Genomic DNA, 17,817 nt, shown 5'->3' on the forward strand with positions numbered 1-17,817 from the left:
TCTACTAACCATGTCCTGCACTTTTCCTTGCACTGCCACCAGCTGGCCCTATTATTTATCTTGTATTCTACTAACCATGTACAGCACTTTCCCCCCTCCCTTCCCCTTGCACTTTTTCCCATTCCCCTCTACCCTTGCACTTGCGCGATCTGAATAACACCTGGCCTAGTAGGATCATTGTCTGTCTCCCCTTGTCCCCCCCGCCTCGTCGCGCCTTGAAACACTTGTGTATAGGCACGTTACAAATGCCATAGCATATCATATCATATCATATCATATCATATCATATCATATCATATCATATCATATCATATCATATCATAATAAGGGTATGTCCATTGGAAAGAGGATGATCAACTATGAAATCAGTGGAGATCTGTGACCAGGGTCTGGTGGGTACAGAGGATAGTCTCAAGTGACCTAAAGGTTGTTGGGAGCAATTCTTACTCCTAGAGCACGCTGTGCAGGATCGACAGTACCTATGTACATCAGCAGAAATGCTGGTACAAAAGAAATGCCTGGCGATGAGTTCAATCGTACCCTTCACTCTACGGTGTCCTGCAGTTGGATGATCGTGACAGCATTCCATCACTTTCTGATGAAGCGGTAATGAAAGTCCGTACAGTCTTTGATTGAAAAAGATAAGCCCGTCCTTGGCCGTGGTTGGGAAGTTCCTACCCAGATCCGGCGAGATGGTAGCTGAGGCCGCGGTAGCTTCCTTGATGTCCTTAAGGAACAAAGTTACGCTTCCAACAACACACTCCTGCCAAAACATAAGGTTGTTAGTTGAGACCTGTGTTGGATCATGGAAGAACCTACGGGGAAGGGCATCTGCCAGAACATTTTGACTGCCGGGTATGTAGGTTATGATGAAATCATACTGACTGAAGAAATGGGCCCACCTGGCCTGACGTGAGTTGATACATTCCAAGTTTCTTAGTACTTGTAGATTTTTGTGGTCAGTGCGAACAGTAAATGGAGCGGCTCCGCCTTGAGGAGGATGTCTCCATTCTTCACAGGCAGTTTTGATGGCCAATAATTCACTTTCAATTAGGGAATAATTCTGTTGACTACAGGAAAGCGTCTTGGACATGTATGCAACTGGGTGTTCCTTTCCGTTCTCTTCTTGAAGTAAAACAGCTCCTATGGCTCCTGTTGAGGCATCAGCCTCTATTATGAAAGGTTTCAGTTGATTGGGTTGTTTGAGAATTGGTGCCAAACAAAACAAAGCCTTCAGATATTGGAATGTCGGCTCTGCTTGAACTGTAAACCTATAGGGCTTTGCTTCTTTTTTGACAAGAGCAGTTATAGGAAGTACCACCTTGGAAAAACCGGAAATAAATTTGCGGTAAAAATTGGCTAGTCCCAAAAACATCTGAACCTCTTTAACATTTGTAGGAGATGGCCAGGCTGCTATGGCTTTCACCTTATCAGGGTCCATCTTGATACCCCGTTCGGAGAGAACAAAACCCAGATAAAGCACAGTGGAAACAGCAAACATGCATTTCTCTGGCTTAATCAGGAGTTTGTTGTCTTTAAGTTGTTGAAAAATGGAATGCAGGTATCTGGTATGTTCCTGTAGGCAGGGATGTCATTTCACCAAAATGCCAGAGGTAGCGGAAGTGACATCACATGACCCTTGACCCATGATGACATCACAGGAAGTGATGTAATTTGCCCCCACCCCAAAGTGATATCGCAGGAAGCGATGGAACACAACCTTTCACCCGTTGACAAAACAGGAAGTGGCATCACATAGGATTGTACACTACGAAAAATATGGTTACAATATCACTATAATGTGATGTACATTTCATACCTGAATGGATTGCCATATGTATCGTTAAGATCAGTGTGTATAGGCCCATGTTACCAAATTACTGTGATTGCAAGCAGACGTCCATGACCAAATGATAATGATGTGTTATTATATAGCACTTACGCTGAAGCGCTTTACATAGAAAAAATATACACCCAATATCACCCAACCTGTGTTGGTACCCATTTATCGACCTCAGAAGGATGAAAGGCTGAGTTGAGGCGTTTGAAAACAGACTAAATCAGTGACGCACCCCCTGAAGTGTGCCTGAAATAAACCTTTATTGAGTCTAGCAATTATTGTATGGAATTCCAGAAAGACACATTTTTTGGCATTCCTATTCTTTCTTATTTAGGTTCAGTGCTGAAAGTCTTAGACTTGTGGCCCTCATGTTCTTATTTTTCTTCTTTTTTTAAGGGGCCTTAACAAGAAAGCTAGCCACGCCAGCATTAAAGAGCCACATGTTGCTGGCCACATCCCAGGAGCTTGCATTGCAAAAATAAAAAAAAATTTAAAAAAGGTTTTTTTTTGGAGAGGTTGCAAGGGAGACCTCAGAGGTCGCACTTGCGACCTCTGGCGACCCCCAAATGACATCCCTGCCTGTAGGTCATGAGAAAAAACAAGAATATCATCCAAGTAAACAATAGTATAGACGTATAGACTGTCCGAGAATATCCGGTCCATAAAACGCTGAAAGATGGCTGGTGCATTCACCAAACCAAAAGCCATGACCTTGTATTCATAGAGCCCGTAGGGTGTACAAAATGCCGTCTTCCACTCGTCCCCTCCGTGGATACGAAGTAGGTGGTAGGAGCTGCGTAGATCCAGGTTCGTAAAGATAGAACACCCCTGAACAGCCTCTAGGATGTCCGATATTAACGGCATTGGGTATCAGTCTCTGATCGTGACCTTGTTAAGACCTCTGTAGTCAATACATGGTCTAAGTTCACTGGAATCTCTTTTGGAAACAAAGAATAGTGGTGCACCCGAATGAGACTTGGAAGGCTGGATAAGTCTGTTTTCTAGATGGGCGTCCAGGTACTTTCGTAAGGCCTTCTTCTCGGTCAGGGAGAGGGCAAACATGTGTCCGAAGGGTACCAAAGCATTGGGAATGAGTTCTATGGCATAGTCCTCGGGACGGTGGGGAGGCGAGTCCAAAACATCTTTGTGTAGAAAGACTTCTTCAAATTGGCTGAGCTCCGGTAGTACACAACAAATTTTGCTAATGGTGGTAGGCTCCGTAGGGAGTATTTGTACAGTTCTTTGCAGTAGACCTGAAAGACAATTATGGTGACAGTACATAGAATGAAAGGCCAGGGTGTTCTTGACCCAATCAATGGTGGAGTTATGTTTTCTTTACTAGGTTATGCCTAGAATGACAGGAAAATGAGCTCCCCGGATTATGTCAAAGGTGAGTTCCTCGGTATGACATAACACTTGAACCCAAAGTGGTTCAGTAGAATGAGTGCCTGGGACGGAACTGAGGGGTGAACCATCCACACCTTCCACCTTTTGATCTTCTCTGCGGAGACGGCGCAAAACAGTCTTCTCAGCCCATAAAGTGTCAATACAATTGCCTGCAGCGCCGCAATCAATAAGTGCTAAAGTGTCAAAAACTTGTTCTTGAGTTGTTATCTGTATAGACACTACCATGAGGCGGGAATCCTCTTCGCTCTGTGAAGGCGTAACAGATAAGGATACATAGGGACCTTTTAGGGACCCTCAGATACCTGTCCCTAATAGGTCCGAGGGCGATCGTTTTCCAGACACCTAGGTGGTACATCGGGACAATTCCTGAGAAGGTGTTACGCTCACCTGGCTCCCACAGGGGTGTCGATCTGAACTGGACAGCTGCGGTCTCCACCAATGTGACGCATAGTGCCGAGATGACAGACTGGACTGGTCCACCTAGCTTCGTTTGCTTGGCCCGTAGGAGTATTCTTCTGCAAATGGAGAAAGGGAATTAACCACCCGTGGAGTTGAGTGTTCACCCCCACCCCGCTGTTCTCCCCACTTATCACCTTTAATGTCCCCTCTTATAGTCTCACCTGATGGTTTGGAAAGATGAGCTCTCCATCCTGCATTGAGCGCAGGGGCGCATAGATAACCAGTTGCTTCACAGGTTCGAAGGAATTGGTGAGTTCCAGAACAATATTGACTCTGAGATTTCCGGCGAGACGCCGTAAGTATATAGTTCGTAAGAGTTCAACAGTCTGACTTTCACTCTTGTCCGATTCATTGCAGGTTGCAGCTTGACCCTAGGGAAGAGTTCCTAGTGGCAACAGGTAACTTTCAGTTAAGGATTTGTATTACCCAACACAGTTCGATAAAATAATGTCAGTATGTAACCTGTGGCTTTCTCCCTTATTCAGGTGCTGAGAGAAATTGTGAAGTCTCGGGGAATAAAAATTAGGTAAGTCTATTGTGGTGAGAAGGATTCCCCTTGTTTGTCCCTTGTTTCACCTTGCTGTCCTTTTGTTCCCGTTAGCGGCCGGGGTGCGGCGAAGATGCGGTGGAGGCTGCACCGACCCGTGAAGAGGAATAGTACCCCCGGCGGTAAAATCAGGTAAGTCTATGGGGGTTAACTAATATTGCTTCTGTTTATTCCCTTGGCTCACCTTGCTGTTCTTGTGTTCCCCTTAGGTGCCAGAGTGCGGCGGGAACATGCAGAAGGATGCAGTGGATAGTGAAGATGCTGCTAAGGCCGGTGAGTTCAGCGCGGCGCTGCAGCAGGCGAGGCGACGCACATAAAATAACTTTTTTCTTCCAGCTCGAAGGCGCGGTGGATCGGGAATTCAGGTAAGGATCAAAGGTATTGCTCTTGTTCTAACCTTTTCTCCTTCTTTCTCCCTCTTTCTAGGAGCTCCAGACTCGAGGCAGGCATGGCAGAAGACTGGATGCAGACTTGCAGGCACGTGAGCATTACGCTGCTGGATGCAGAATAACGCGAAGCATGTGCTGCTCTTCGGGCGTGGTTTCAATAGCCTCCAAAGTAGTCCCAGGTAAGTATTCCTCCTCGACCCCACCTGAATAAAAAATAGTCCCTAGGTAAAGTAGTCCCTTCCAAGCCTCTTTTGGCTTGGAGCTCTTGCAGCATGGTCTGCATCAGGTACGTTTGCAGCATGGTTTGCATCAGGTAAGTTTTAATCTATGAGCCCGGCGCCTATGGCGCCAGGACTGACTCTCCATATGAGCCTGGTGCCATAGACACCAGGACTGCACCCAAATAGCCACTAGCAGGGGTTGTTGGGCTTGCTTGGAATAACTCGATGCCTGCTTCCGGGGTTGCTGGACTTGATCTGGATCCCCGGGGGTAGGCATCATGACAGAAGGTGCCCATCAGAGCCACAATACATGCATAGACTGGAGTCTCGACGATGTTTTCTCTCTTCTGGAGTTAACGGGGCTCTAGCGGCACCAATCTGCATAGGCTCGTCTCTAGGTGGTCTCACAACAGGTGGTAATGGTGAGGAGGAAGGAGGGACAGGTGATTGTGGCAGGCTAGCCTTTCTTCTTTCTACCCTTCATTCTCCAAGACGGTGCTCGATATGCCGAACAGTAGAAAGCAAATCGGAAAACGTGGCGGGCCTGGGGATTATAGCTAGTTCATCCTTTATTTCTTCCTTAAGACCTCTGCGGAAGATAACATACTGGTCCTGTTCAGGCCAACCGGCTTCGACTGCGAGGTGTTTGAACGTAGAGATGTAGGACAACAAGTCGGATGATCCTTGACGCACGTCCAACAAATCCTCACATGCTGTGAACGTAATCTTGGGGCATTCGAAAGTGTCTTTAAGTCTTTGTAGAAACCCTTCAAAATTCTGATAGACGGGATCATTATTGGTAACAAGTGGGGTTACCCAGGACAGAACGTTCCCCATCATGTTAGACACCATAAATCCTATACGAGAGCGAACAGACTCATAAGTGTGGGGCCGAAACATGAAGTACAACTGACAGGCGTCCACAAACTCCTTCAGCTTCTTGGGTGTACCATCATATTTCCCTGAAGAAAGTACTATAGGGGGTAAGTCGGTAGACTGTGCTTCTCGTGTAGTGACCAACTGTTTCAGGACTGTGTTTTCAGTCTTGAGGTTCTAAACCTCTAGGTTGAGTCTCTGTACAGCAGCTACCAATTCCTGTATTTGTTCGGCAGTTTCCATGGTTGGACTTTGGCGTTGCAAACTGTCAGCGTTTACTCCCTCTTCAATAGTTTGCAATGTATTTCCCTCCTCCTCACCTGAATCAGGGTCCTCCTGTTGTAGCTCTTGCAATCTCCTCTTAGGTGGATATGGCCTGCCACGGAACAAAACCACCGTGGGAGTTGTTCCCAATGACCCAGTGGCCATTTTAGGAATGGCCGGTAGTGGGGAAAAAGCACTAAGGCACAAAAAAAACCTTGATTGGGCAGACAGAGGGAGTCCTTCCAGGAAGTGTGCACAGAGACTGGATTCTGGAGGATAGCTGCAGCGTACGAAGACATGGTGGTGCATATACTCAGAGAGTGAAGGTAGCAACAAGAAGAGACGTGGTGCGCGGAGGGCGGAGATGGCAAAAGGCAATGGTGAGTATGAATAAGGGGAGAAAGGGAGAAATAGAACAAGAGAGTGTGAGAGGAGCCAAAAAAGGAGGGAGCGAAGGTGCGGAAAGAGCCGCACGGCACAGAGGAAGCAAGAGGCGAAAGATCAGAAGAAGAGCCGCCGAAGCGGGAGATGGAAGGAAATAGAAAGAGCAGCGTACCGTGTGTACGAAAAGGAAAAACACTAGCGATACCTCCCAAAAAGAGGAAAAGCAGAACGCCAAGCCAAGGGTTGCAACGTGCTGTCCGCCGGAAGGAGAAGAGAACATATAGCTTCTGGCGGGCAGCGCTTCCAAAACCAGACCGCTACAATATGTCGTCGGAAGACGTGATGGTGCTAACAATGGCGGAGAAGACGCCAGCGATCCCATAGGCATCTACTCAACTGGGGCATGACACATGCCCTACACACATGGCACAAGCTACCTCCATCTCGCACATACTTTTCTGAGTATATGTGAGATATATACAATCCCCATCACCCGCTAAATCCACCCAGTACGCTCAGTGTGGTTCTCAGGGTCTGTTGCGGGTAATGTTAGTGTTCCTGGGGGTGGAGGGGCTGTTCAACCCTGATCATGCGTGGTTTACTCAAATGCTCAGTTTGGGCCTGCCCCTCTTTTGTGCCTGGGAGAGCCACTCTTGCCCCAATAGTGACTATAATTTTTGCACTGCTCAGGATACTCATGGCACGTGCAAAACACCACCAACAGGACCACCACGATCGGAACCAGCACCTTCACCAGTGCTCCAAGCCAGGAGGGTGCTCATAAGAATAATGTGTCCAACCAATCTTCAGGCTGCACTCCAGCTTCATTTTCCATTCCGGTCTTCAACTTGTGCAATGCCCTTATCATATGTGTCAGGGACCCATTCTCCTCTTCATTTGGGGGTATCTAAGTGCAACATGACAACCTGATATTCTTGCACATACCCCCTTCCATCATCGTTAGGAGATCTAGAACGCATCTATTTTGAAGCGTCATCAGCCGGAATGCCTGCAGTTCACTTTTGATAGCATTAAGGCCTTGTTCTGTGTCATTTGACAATTGGATTACCTCTCACCACATGATCTGCTGTCACTTAGCATTTGCTGCAGCCTGGATGTCTGTAGTCATGAGGGAGGCAAAGAATACTTCCGTTTTGGTGTACAGCTGACACTTGCCTAGAATTGCTTTAAGCAGTTTGGACAATTCTTTTCACAGATAGTTCGATCTCTTCCTTCTCAACTTCACTGACCTCTTGTTCTTCTTCACCTGGGGGGTTTGGATAGGCAGTGAAATTAACTGCACCACTTCATGTTTGGACGCATTGTCAAGTGTACTCCTGACACCACCAAGATAGCTCAGTGCAGGGTTGTCAATGCACAGGTGCCTCACCAAAAGGGTGGAAGGTGCAGGTATGCCTGTTGTGTAAGGAAGGCATGGTATCAAAGCAAGACAGACATAATTGAACACAGTTCAAGGGTGTTTATTAAACTGAAAAAGGGGTGAGATAAACTTCTAATCTAAACCTAAAGCTAAGATGGGAGCAAGCTACGACCATCAAATAATAATAATACTGTCCTAGTAGTGTCTAGTCAAATAAAAAGGGCCTATACTAAAAAACGTATTGCCAATCCTTACCGCTATGCTACAAAGTAGTGAGGGATAATGTTCACAAGAAAAAAAAGAAGTGTTCACAAAATGATAAGTCAGGATGTTATGGCCGGGGTCTCCCTTCCCCACTTTTTTAGCACTGGACAATATGGGACTCTTGAGCATAGCACAATCCAGGGCTTCTGGCATCAGATTACAGTTCCTTTTCTCTATATCATGGCCTTATGTAAGCAAGTCTCTTTTCATGCCAAGTCTCTTGCTTTAGAGGGGCCCGATATTCCAAACCCAACAAAACAAAAACAGTTCCTTCTGGTAACCTTCACGTCAGGTGGTTACTCTTCACCGTAGGATCCTCCTCAGCCGGTATCCGAACCTTATTTCAGTGTTAGCCTCCCAAAGCACTTGCCAGTTGAAACAGAGCCTTCCAATGGGCGATCGCATCTCACTGGGTCACTCTGTTATTCTATGGCAAGTGCGTGCTTTCACAATATCACAATTTGTACGACGGTCCCCTCAGCAAACACCAGTTTCCCAATTCCCTCAGTTGAGTTCACACTTTCCACAGTTCACAATTTCTACAAGGTGTCAAGGGCTTTCGATTTTACAAGGGGTTTTCCTCGACCCTTGTATGACCATCTTGACACCTTACGCTGACCTTCTGTATGGCCTCTCGGTACTTGTAGTTTCACTATTTTCCCGTTCAATACTTTCCTTGTTCAGGAGAGTGGTACCAGCCAGAGACCTTCGAATGACCACCCACATGGCGCCAGGCCACTCTATCTCCGGTATCAAGTTAATTCACAAAGACCTCTGTCTCTTAATCTTCTTAATGTTGCCACTACAACCTTGAGTTAAACACGGTCTGGCCCACTATCAGGTTCTTCAGACTCATCGGCTGTGCTGAACTCGTTGGCATTTCTTTCGCTGCTGGAGTCAAGGACGGTACCACGATGCAAGCATGCCTCCCGCCCTTGCAATCAGTTCTGTCGGGTGCCATTTACCGCTGACATCCGTCACACCACTCGCCAGCTGCGATTCCCGGTCTTATGTTTCTTTCATCGGAAGCTTTATGGGTCTCGGTTGAAAAGGGCAAGGGCAACTCCCTCTTTGACTTCCTTTCAGGTCTCGCCGCTTTTTTCCCCTGTTTGAACTGCCGTCCTGGAATAGCTGTTTCCTCATGCGTTCAGCCTTGCTCAGAGCGTGCTCTTGTGCTCTGCCTTTTATCCCAGTGGGGAAGGGAAAGGGCAGTCAGGTGTGTGTAGCTGTCGGCAATTGCCTGACTCTTCCTGACCCTTGTGTTGGGACATGTCAGATAAACGGCTCCCGTATTAGTCCGTTGTCACTCACAGTGTAAGAAAATGTTCATATTGGAAAGGGAGGGGTAGAGTTTTTAAGCATCCTACTGGACAGGATGAGGAAAAGGTGTCATAAGGAATGGGATACCATGTCTCACCCTTCGGTGTCCCACTTCTACTCCTCGATGACCCCCCATCCATGTGATCCTCCTGCACAGGTCCAGCCCCAGGAACTGGATCCAATAGCGATGGTCATGTCCTGGCCACCTGGAAGACAGATCCCCAGGCACCAGCGGGTTAGACACCTTCAGGTTTCTCACAGTTGACTACATACCCAGTACATGTCCTTCAATGCTGCTGTTCCTTTTGCAAGATTCATAATGGGCAATGTCTTACCATGCCTTCTCCCATCTGTTTGATATAAACAATACTCCAGCCAATTTGAACATAGGCCGGGGCTTTCGTTGATGAGCACTGTTGTCTCTGTGTCTTTGTCCATTAGTAAAATTGTACTTTAGGTCCTTGGAACAAACGTTGAACCTGATACAGCGCTAAGTGCATCAAACATCGAGCCTCCAAGGGCAATATCTCCTGAGGTACTCACATTTTGGGTGCTCCCAATGCATGGGGGATGAGGGAGCAGATATAACAACTCCTGTTGTACCTCTGTTTCTCCACTGAGTTCATATAACTGTACCATACATTGTTAAACTCTGGGTGGTACACATAAGACATTGTATGAAGCATTTGTAGTGGAACAATTATTGACTAGAGAGCATGTTCAGGCTCTGCCACCCTGCCTTCTTCGGAAGGACCAAAATTATCAGATAAGTTCATATGTACATTTCTATTCATTACTACTATTACATTGCCATTCCCCTTTATATGACCTACCCATATAACAACACTAAATATATAGATAAACAGTGTAAAGGCAAACCCACATATAAGCAGAAATAACACTGCAAATACAATCAAAATACACATTTTTTATCTTGTGCCACAATCTTGATAGCTGAATAAACATGGTAGAAGAAAAATGCCCCAAAATACTCCAGACAAAAAAAAACCAAAGAAAACAACAACAAATAGTTTGAACAATACTGCTGTGAATAAAAACCTTAATTCATGAACCATTAACAATAACTCAAAAACATTCAGTCAAAATGCTTGCAGGTAGAGGCACGGATTGTGGTGCTTTTCTAACATCATATACGTGTACCCAATACTGAAATTCCTTTACTTTAACAGCAAGGGGGGTAGCATATACTACAGTGCATGGGCCATTATAACGGGGCTCACTCCACCTCACAAAGTTTTTAATACACACCTTGTCATTTGGAAACAATTGTAATGCTGGTGAGCTGGCAGATTCTGATGCAGCACTGTTATTGGTGTCCTCTGATCTCCATGGAGCAATCTGTTGAGAAAGGTATTTAACACACTTGGTTAAATGAGTAAAATGCGAATAGAATTCATCCCCCAGGTTCGATGCAGCCCTGTTAGCATCTGAAACACTCTGCACCGGAGTTAATGGCGTGTGCATGCATCTACCCATCACAACTTCATGAGGGGAGAGGTGATGATCCTTGCAGGGCTGAATTCTTAAACTGAACAAGGCCAAGGGGAGACAATACACCCAATTCCTTTTCAGTGTCACACACAACTTGGATAATTTTGTTTTGATCACACCGTTCATCCTCTCCACAATCATGTTGGTCTGATGGTAATAAATGGAACACAGCTTGTGCTTTATTCCAAAAACAGTTGTAATCATCTTAAACAGCACATTGAAGAAGTGGGTGCCGTTGTCACTTCTAAGAGAAGTACATCCTCCCCATCGGGGAAACACTTCTCTCACCAAGAATTTGGCAGTCGATTTGGCATCAGAATGTGCACATGGACCAGCCTCAATCCAACAGGAGAAAGGACAAACAACCACTATCAAGTACTGAAACGAATTACACCTCTCTCCCATATCAGCAACATCTATGTGTAAATCCGTGAATGTACCAATAGGGCATGGCAAAGTGCCTTTTAAAGTTTTCAAAGTTTATCCTGTACTATAAGTCTGGCACACCACACAGTTGGATGTGAACGAAGTTAAGAAATTCTGAATGTTAGGCACATACCAATCTTCCTGAATATCTGCTTCAATATGTTGTTTAGGCATGTGGGAGGGGTAGTGAAGCCGATCAAATGCCACCAACGCCAATGCTTGAGGCATCACGACCTTCCCTGCACTCATTTGTTTCCATACTAAATCAGTTGGCTATTGTGCACACCCTCTCTTTTGCCACACTAACTTTTCAATTTGTGGGACCTGGCACCTGCAACTGTAGCTGCATGTTCACAAATGCTGGATGCTCAGGTATCTCTGGAACTGGCACATAAGAAGCCTGTTTCGCAGCGGTGCCAAGGGAAACAAAGTCTATGCTGCTTGTATGGGTGGCACACTTTGCTATTGTGGCAAGCGTAGGTTGTGCGACTCTGTCTGGAAAAGCTGCATGCTGTACGGGAGATCCATCTGCTCTATGAAACCCTCTCCTCACCCATCTCAAAATTCCTGAGTGAACAGTTGTCGTGACGTACACCAAGCCCGAATATATCGTTACTCAGCACCCTTGTGCTGCCTCAAGTGCTTCAAGGAGGGCAATCAAATTCTCCCTAAACCAGACGCACCACTGTTGTGCCAGTATGTCTCTGACCCGTCTCCTGGTCAATAGTTGAAGAACCGTCAACAAAATATACTTCTCCTTCATCAAGGGCATAGTAACGGGCCTTCCGAATACCATCTTCTGGCCCTTCATAGGTAAGACAGTCATGCACCTCGTCGTCATCAGCAATGGGTTCAGTCAAAATGTTAGCTGGATTCACTGTCTTGCAATAAACAATGTGAATAGATGGGCTTGACAGTATTTCTTCATATGCGGAAGCCCTTTGCATGGTCAAAGTCAATTTGAATCTCTCTAGTATTGCAAAAACAGCATGTTACATGTACAATGTCAATGAACAACCCATGACAATAGTTTCAGACTTCTCAATAGCGAAGGCAGCAGCAGCCAACGCTTGTTCGCACAGGAACTGTCCTTGCATGATATAATCTACCATGCCACTGTAATAGGCCAAAGGTGTATGCCCCATTGTGCTGTGTTGTGTCAGTACAGTAGTCATCATTTCACCATCGGAATGTGAAAAGAGATAAAACTCTTGCGTATAATGGGGAGTAGCCAATACTGGGGTGGTAGACATAACATCTTTAAGTTCCTGAAACTTGGTGACCATTTCATCAGTCCAGATAATCGTATGTTGTGTATGCTGCACTTCCTTGAGGGCCTGAAGCAATGGTTTAATATATGACGTGTAATCAAAAATCCATGCTCTGCAGTAATTACAAAGGCCCAGAAATGTCTGCATATCCTTCACTGTCAATGGCTGGGGTGTGGCGCGCACTGCTGCTGCTAGCTCTGGGGTGACTCTTTTGCCATTCATGGAAAACTGTCCCAAGTACAACACCTCCTGCTGACAATATTGCAATTTTGCTCAGCCCACCTAGTACCCTTTGTTGGCTAGCAACTGTAACAATGCTATAGAGTCTTCCCGGCATTGGCACTCCGTATTACTACACACCAACAAGACATCCCGTATTGGATTATAGTACAAGGGTCAAAGGTGTTGCCTAAATCTTCATGTAGCACCCTGTCAAAATTATTTGGGGACTCACAGCACCCTTGAGGGACTCTAGTATGTTGGAATCGGCAGTGAAATGGGTGACTTACGTAGGTATTTTACACAATATTGTAGCAGGGATTCGGAACCACAGGAAACTCTACAATGTCATTAAGAGGGCATAGATCTAGAATCATCCTCCAACTAGCACATTTGGTCACTGGGTAAATAGCTGTGATACAAGGTGAGTTTGACGGTACTTTAATGCTGGGATGTCAGAGGCCCATGATAGTGTCATAAATCCCCTCCTGTGCGGCCTTCGATAAAGGATACTGTTTTACTCGAGGCAACACAGCGCCAGGTTTCAGGGTAATGGGTGTTGGCGTGACACTTCAGAATTTCCACATCGCATGGATTACTCGTCTACAATTTGTCAGGAACCTTGGTCAAATCTTCTGAGAGAAATGAAGGTGCAACATGGGGCATACCACATGTTTATACAGTATCATAATCATACAGGGACACATACTTCCAATATTATTTCTCCCTCCTTTTCTCAGTTCTCAAACAACTCCTCAGCTGAGACATTTTTCATTGGTGTTGTTGGGTCAATGCACAGAACCATGCACCATTCCCTGTTGTTGAAATCAACTGCTAGCAAAACAATCCAATCTTTGGCTACTAGAACGCCTTCTATATCCAGTTCAATGATGGTGCCTGCAACTATCTCTTGAGGCTGGGTGGGCCTGAATAGAAACTCAGAGGATACTCACCAATACTTGTTTTACACTTGTGACACGGCACTCAGTAGTATCGTAATACTATAGAGAAACAAATTGGGGACACTGGTATTCCTTTTGCCACAGACTTAACACCTAATACATGCAAGGTCAACATTACCCTCATGGCACTCTTACTGGGCGTGGCAACACACCACCCCTATTCCGGTGAACGAGATGGTTATGTTGAGCTTACTCAAAATATCTCTTCCCACCAAATTGATTGGAGTCGCAGTGTAATATAAGAAGGGGGCCCACATGTGTCTGCCTCCTATTTTGATAAGTAATTTCTTCTTGAAAGGAACCGATTGAACTGCCATAGAGAAGCCCTGTGTTTCCATGACCTCACCTGATAGAGGGAATCCTCCCTCACTAATGCGTGATTTAGTTGAACCTGTATCTACCATGAAAATTAATAGTTTATTTGCTATCCCCACGCTTACCATGGGTTCCTCTTCTGGGTCGGCAGTGACTGATAGAACTGGAGATGCTAAGGTTCTCAATGGGCTGTCCTAATCCTGGTACGTGATTGACCCCAGGAAGACAAATGGGTTTCCTCTGACCACAGAGGCTCATTGATAGTGAGTCCCCGTACCATTTGGAACATTGTTATTGCTCGGGATAGGAAGGCCCTGTTGCTGTCCCTGATGTACAGCGTATGACAGCACATTACTAGCTTCCAGGGCAGGTAACTGCAGAAAGGTTGGTGGTGGAATGGGCATGGCCATGGGCTTTGGTACACCATAAGGGGTCATCGGAGGCATCTGTCCGTATGACTGGGTATATGGACCTGAACCTCCCTGCGGCTAAGTACACATCTGATGTTGCGGATATGCATACACCTGTCTACTTCTGCATTCCCTTGAAAAATGACCCATGCATCCGCATGTCCAACACTGACTTGCTCCTCTTACTCCTCGTGGTCCCATTCCTCCAAGCCCTGTGCCTTACCCGAGCACCCGAAAATACCCCTCTCCCTAGTTGAAAACTTTGTACTGAGGTTGGTACACAAGTGTCTATTCGTTCTCTCCTCCCGACCCGGGTGCTGCGTGCACGTCCGCCTGAATCGCCCTGAGGACTGCCAAACCTTCCATCTGCACTGCTGCTGCAGCCTCCTCCAATGTGACCTTTGCTAACTTCTTTTGAACCAGTTTTGCTTCCTCTGCTTGCTCTCACTGTGCTGTTTCCTTCTCTTTTTCTTTCAACCGTTTACAGTGGTGGATAATAATAGACTGAATTTCCACCCAACCCTTTGCCTCAATCCTCACTATTTTGTCACGTGCCTTCTGTAGCTCTTTCGAGAGCCCTCTTTTAACCCAGAAATAGAAAAAAGGAATCCCCTGTCTTCGTCCCCCACATTTCTTGTATATGTAATATGTATTGGGCCATATCTTCATCATCATGCATTGTTCATTGCATAATCGACTGAAGATCGGTTATGTCTGGATATGCACACTGTAACACCACCCATACTTGGGGCCTGATGTCATTGAAATGTACTCCATCATAGGTATCATCACCCATTTTCGTACCCAAATACCCTGCTTTAATCCATTTGTCATCAGCCTGCTTTCCCAGTATCGACACAAACAAACGTTTCAAATCACCTACAGCCAAAGTAGTCCCAAGCTGTATGCTTTTCAAATGCGTATATCCATTTGCCCATCCCGCTGTGACCCACGGGAGTGTCTTTATGAAGCCATTTTAGTCCAGGTGTGCCCAAGGTATACACTGTGCTCTCCCTGGGCCCTTATGCAACAGCAGAATCTGTGCTGCTAGCATCTTCCCAACTTTTTTCTTTCCCAACACTGAAATCTTAGCTACTGCCATTTGCCCAAAGCTGTTACGTAAACCTGGTTATATTACAGGTGGCTGCTCTGTTTCTCCCAGTTTGTCTACCATATAGCACTCCTCTTCCCCTTCGTATGTGTAGTCCTCCGACCTTGCCATTGCATAATCCACACCCCCTTCTCGCCCCCTTCTATCTTCCTGTTCCTTTTCTATATGCACATCTTTAATAGCTGTACTATCTGTTTGAAACAAAATGTCCCCTGTTCTCCATTCATCTGCCCAGAATGGTGTTTGTTGTCCTTCTCAATGTTCTAATTTTAATCGTGCAAATTCACCTTCCACCTTCCTTAACAAATCTACCAGCTTTTGTTGTGGTTTAGCATCCTCTATCTCCAGCTCTGACCCCTCCTAGCAGCTGACGCTGTGGGGTTAGGAATATTCTGATAGTGTGCCGATGTAGATGGCGGGGGTGTCGTAATGGGCAATGGGGCATACACAGGGTTTTTATAACCTGACGCAGCACGCGCAGGATAGCAGCCTAATGGTGGACACCTGTCTGTTTCCATAGGGGCTGCAGGGGCGCTCAGTACAGTAACAGTGGTAGTATTAGTATTACACGTGGTAGTCACCTCACATGCTGCCTTAGAATAACCGTTGGGGGAATCCTTTAAATCTTCCACCATTTTCCACAATTTCAAAACATCCTTTCTGTTTTTTAATGTCCGACCCTTATATTTAGCTGTTAAAAATGTATACATGTGACTAAGAATCTCTCTATTATGTGTACCTTGGTCCGGTCATGGCTTTAACATTCCTCCCTTGGTTTACGCGCACCATTCCCTATGATATTTAATAATCTTGTCTCGGTACAATGGAAGGCCCATGCACATATAATCAAATGGGGTTGTTAGCTTCATAATAACTACTCTTTCTCATCAATATTTTCACAATGTTTACTAATACCCTTGTCCCTCCCTGGAAAACCCATATCCCCCTGCCTGTACCCCATTCTTATACCCCACACTCAACCCTCTCTGCCTACACACACACACACACCTTTCACCCTTCCCACGTCACACCTCAATCAACTCTACTTTAACCAATACTAACCACACCACAAAAGAAAAACTTACTAACAATAAAATAACAACAAATTCAACTTTTTTGTTCCATCCCCCCACTATATCGTGTGAGGAGATCCCAGGCCACTAGGGCCTCTACCACAACTACTTTTTCATTCCCATGCCCTCCCTATATACGGACGGAGAGATCCCAGACTCACTGACTATATGAAGCCTTTATCCATATCCTCTTTTCTTCCATTGTACAGCACGGTCTTCTCCCCTATTACCTTATTATTAAGGAAAGGAGCCTGTTACTCCACAAATCATAATATAAAGACCTCAATAAAAAATATATATACACAACACCACGTGTTCTTCTATTTCATCAATCCAGACTCTCCTCTCCACGTATATAAGCTGATCAGAGCCAGCAGGCTTTTCCTGTCCACTGACAACTGCATCACCCTAGCCAGAGCTCTTGTCCTATTGAGGGTTGACTACTGCAACTCCCTTCTTGCACAGTCCACTGTTTGCAATATCAGCAAACTTCAGGTTGTGCAAAACAACGTCATTAGAGTAGCACTTAACATACCCAAACACAAACACATCTCCTCAACCGGACGAAGCATCCATTGGTATGTGATCGAATCAGATTCATAACCCTCTCTTTAATTCACAAATGCATCTCCAATAGCGTCCCAGCCTACCTGTCTAGCCAAGTCTCGAAAACACAATCAAATAGACCCACCAACTCAACATACGCAAGCCTCATCGCCATCCCAGGATTCCGACGACAGAAAGCAGCTGGCTCTAGCTTCCCAATATTTGCTGCCAAACTGTGGAACTCTATGCCCCTAGCCCATAGCAAAGACCCTTCACTATGGTCGTTCTGGAAAAACCTTAAAACGTGGCTCTTCAGCCAAGACCTCAAGTGACATAGGCTCAGCGATCTCTCCTGCGGTTCATAGTGGGCTTCTATGTCTCCTTACCAACAACTCCATTACTCATCCACCTGGTCACACTATCGCCTGCAACTATTGTACACATACTACCTTCCAAGTGACGGGTAACCAAGCTAGCACTACCAGTAAGAAAGTACTGTAATTTTCACCTTGACACTGTTGTGTTTCCTTGATTTATTGTAATCTGTATTATACAATGCTGTAACTGTTCAATCTAACATCTTGTGCATCCAAATATGTAATTGCTGTAACCTAGCTGTG

The sequence above is a fragment of the Ambystoma mexicanum genome, chromosome 2p, assembly GCF_040938575.1.
Source record: "Ambystoma mexicanum isolate Mex_15411 chromosome 2p, UKY_AmexF1_1, whole genome shotgun sequence".
Taxonomy (NCBI): domain Eukaryota; kingdom Metazoa; phylum Chordata; class Amphibia; order Caudata; family Ambystomatidae; genus Ambystoma; species Ambystoma mexicanum.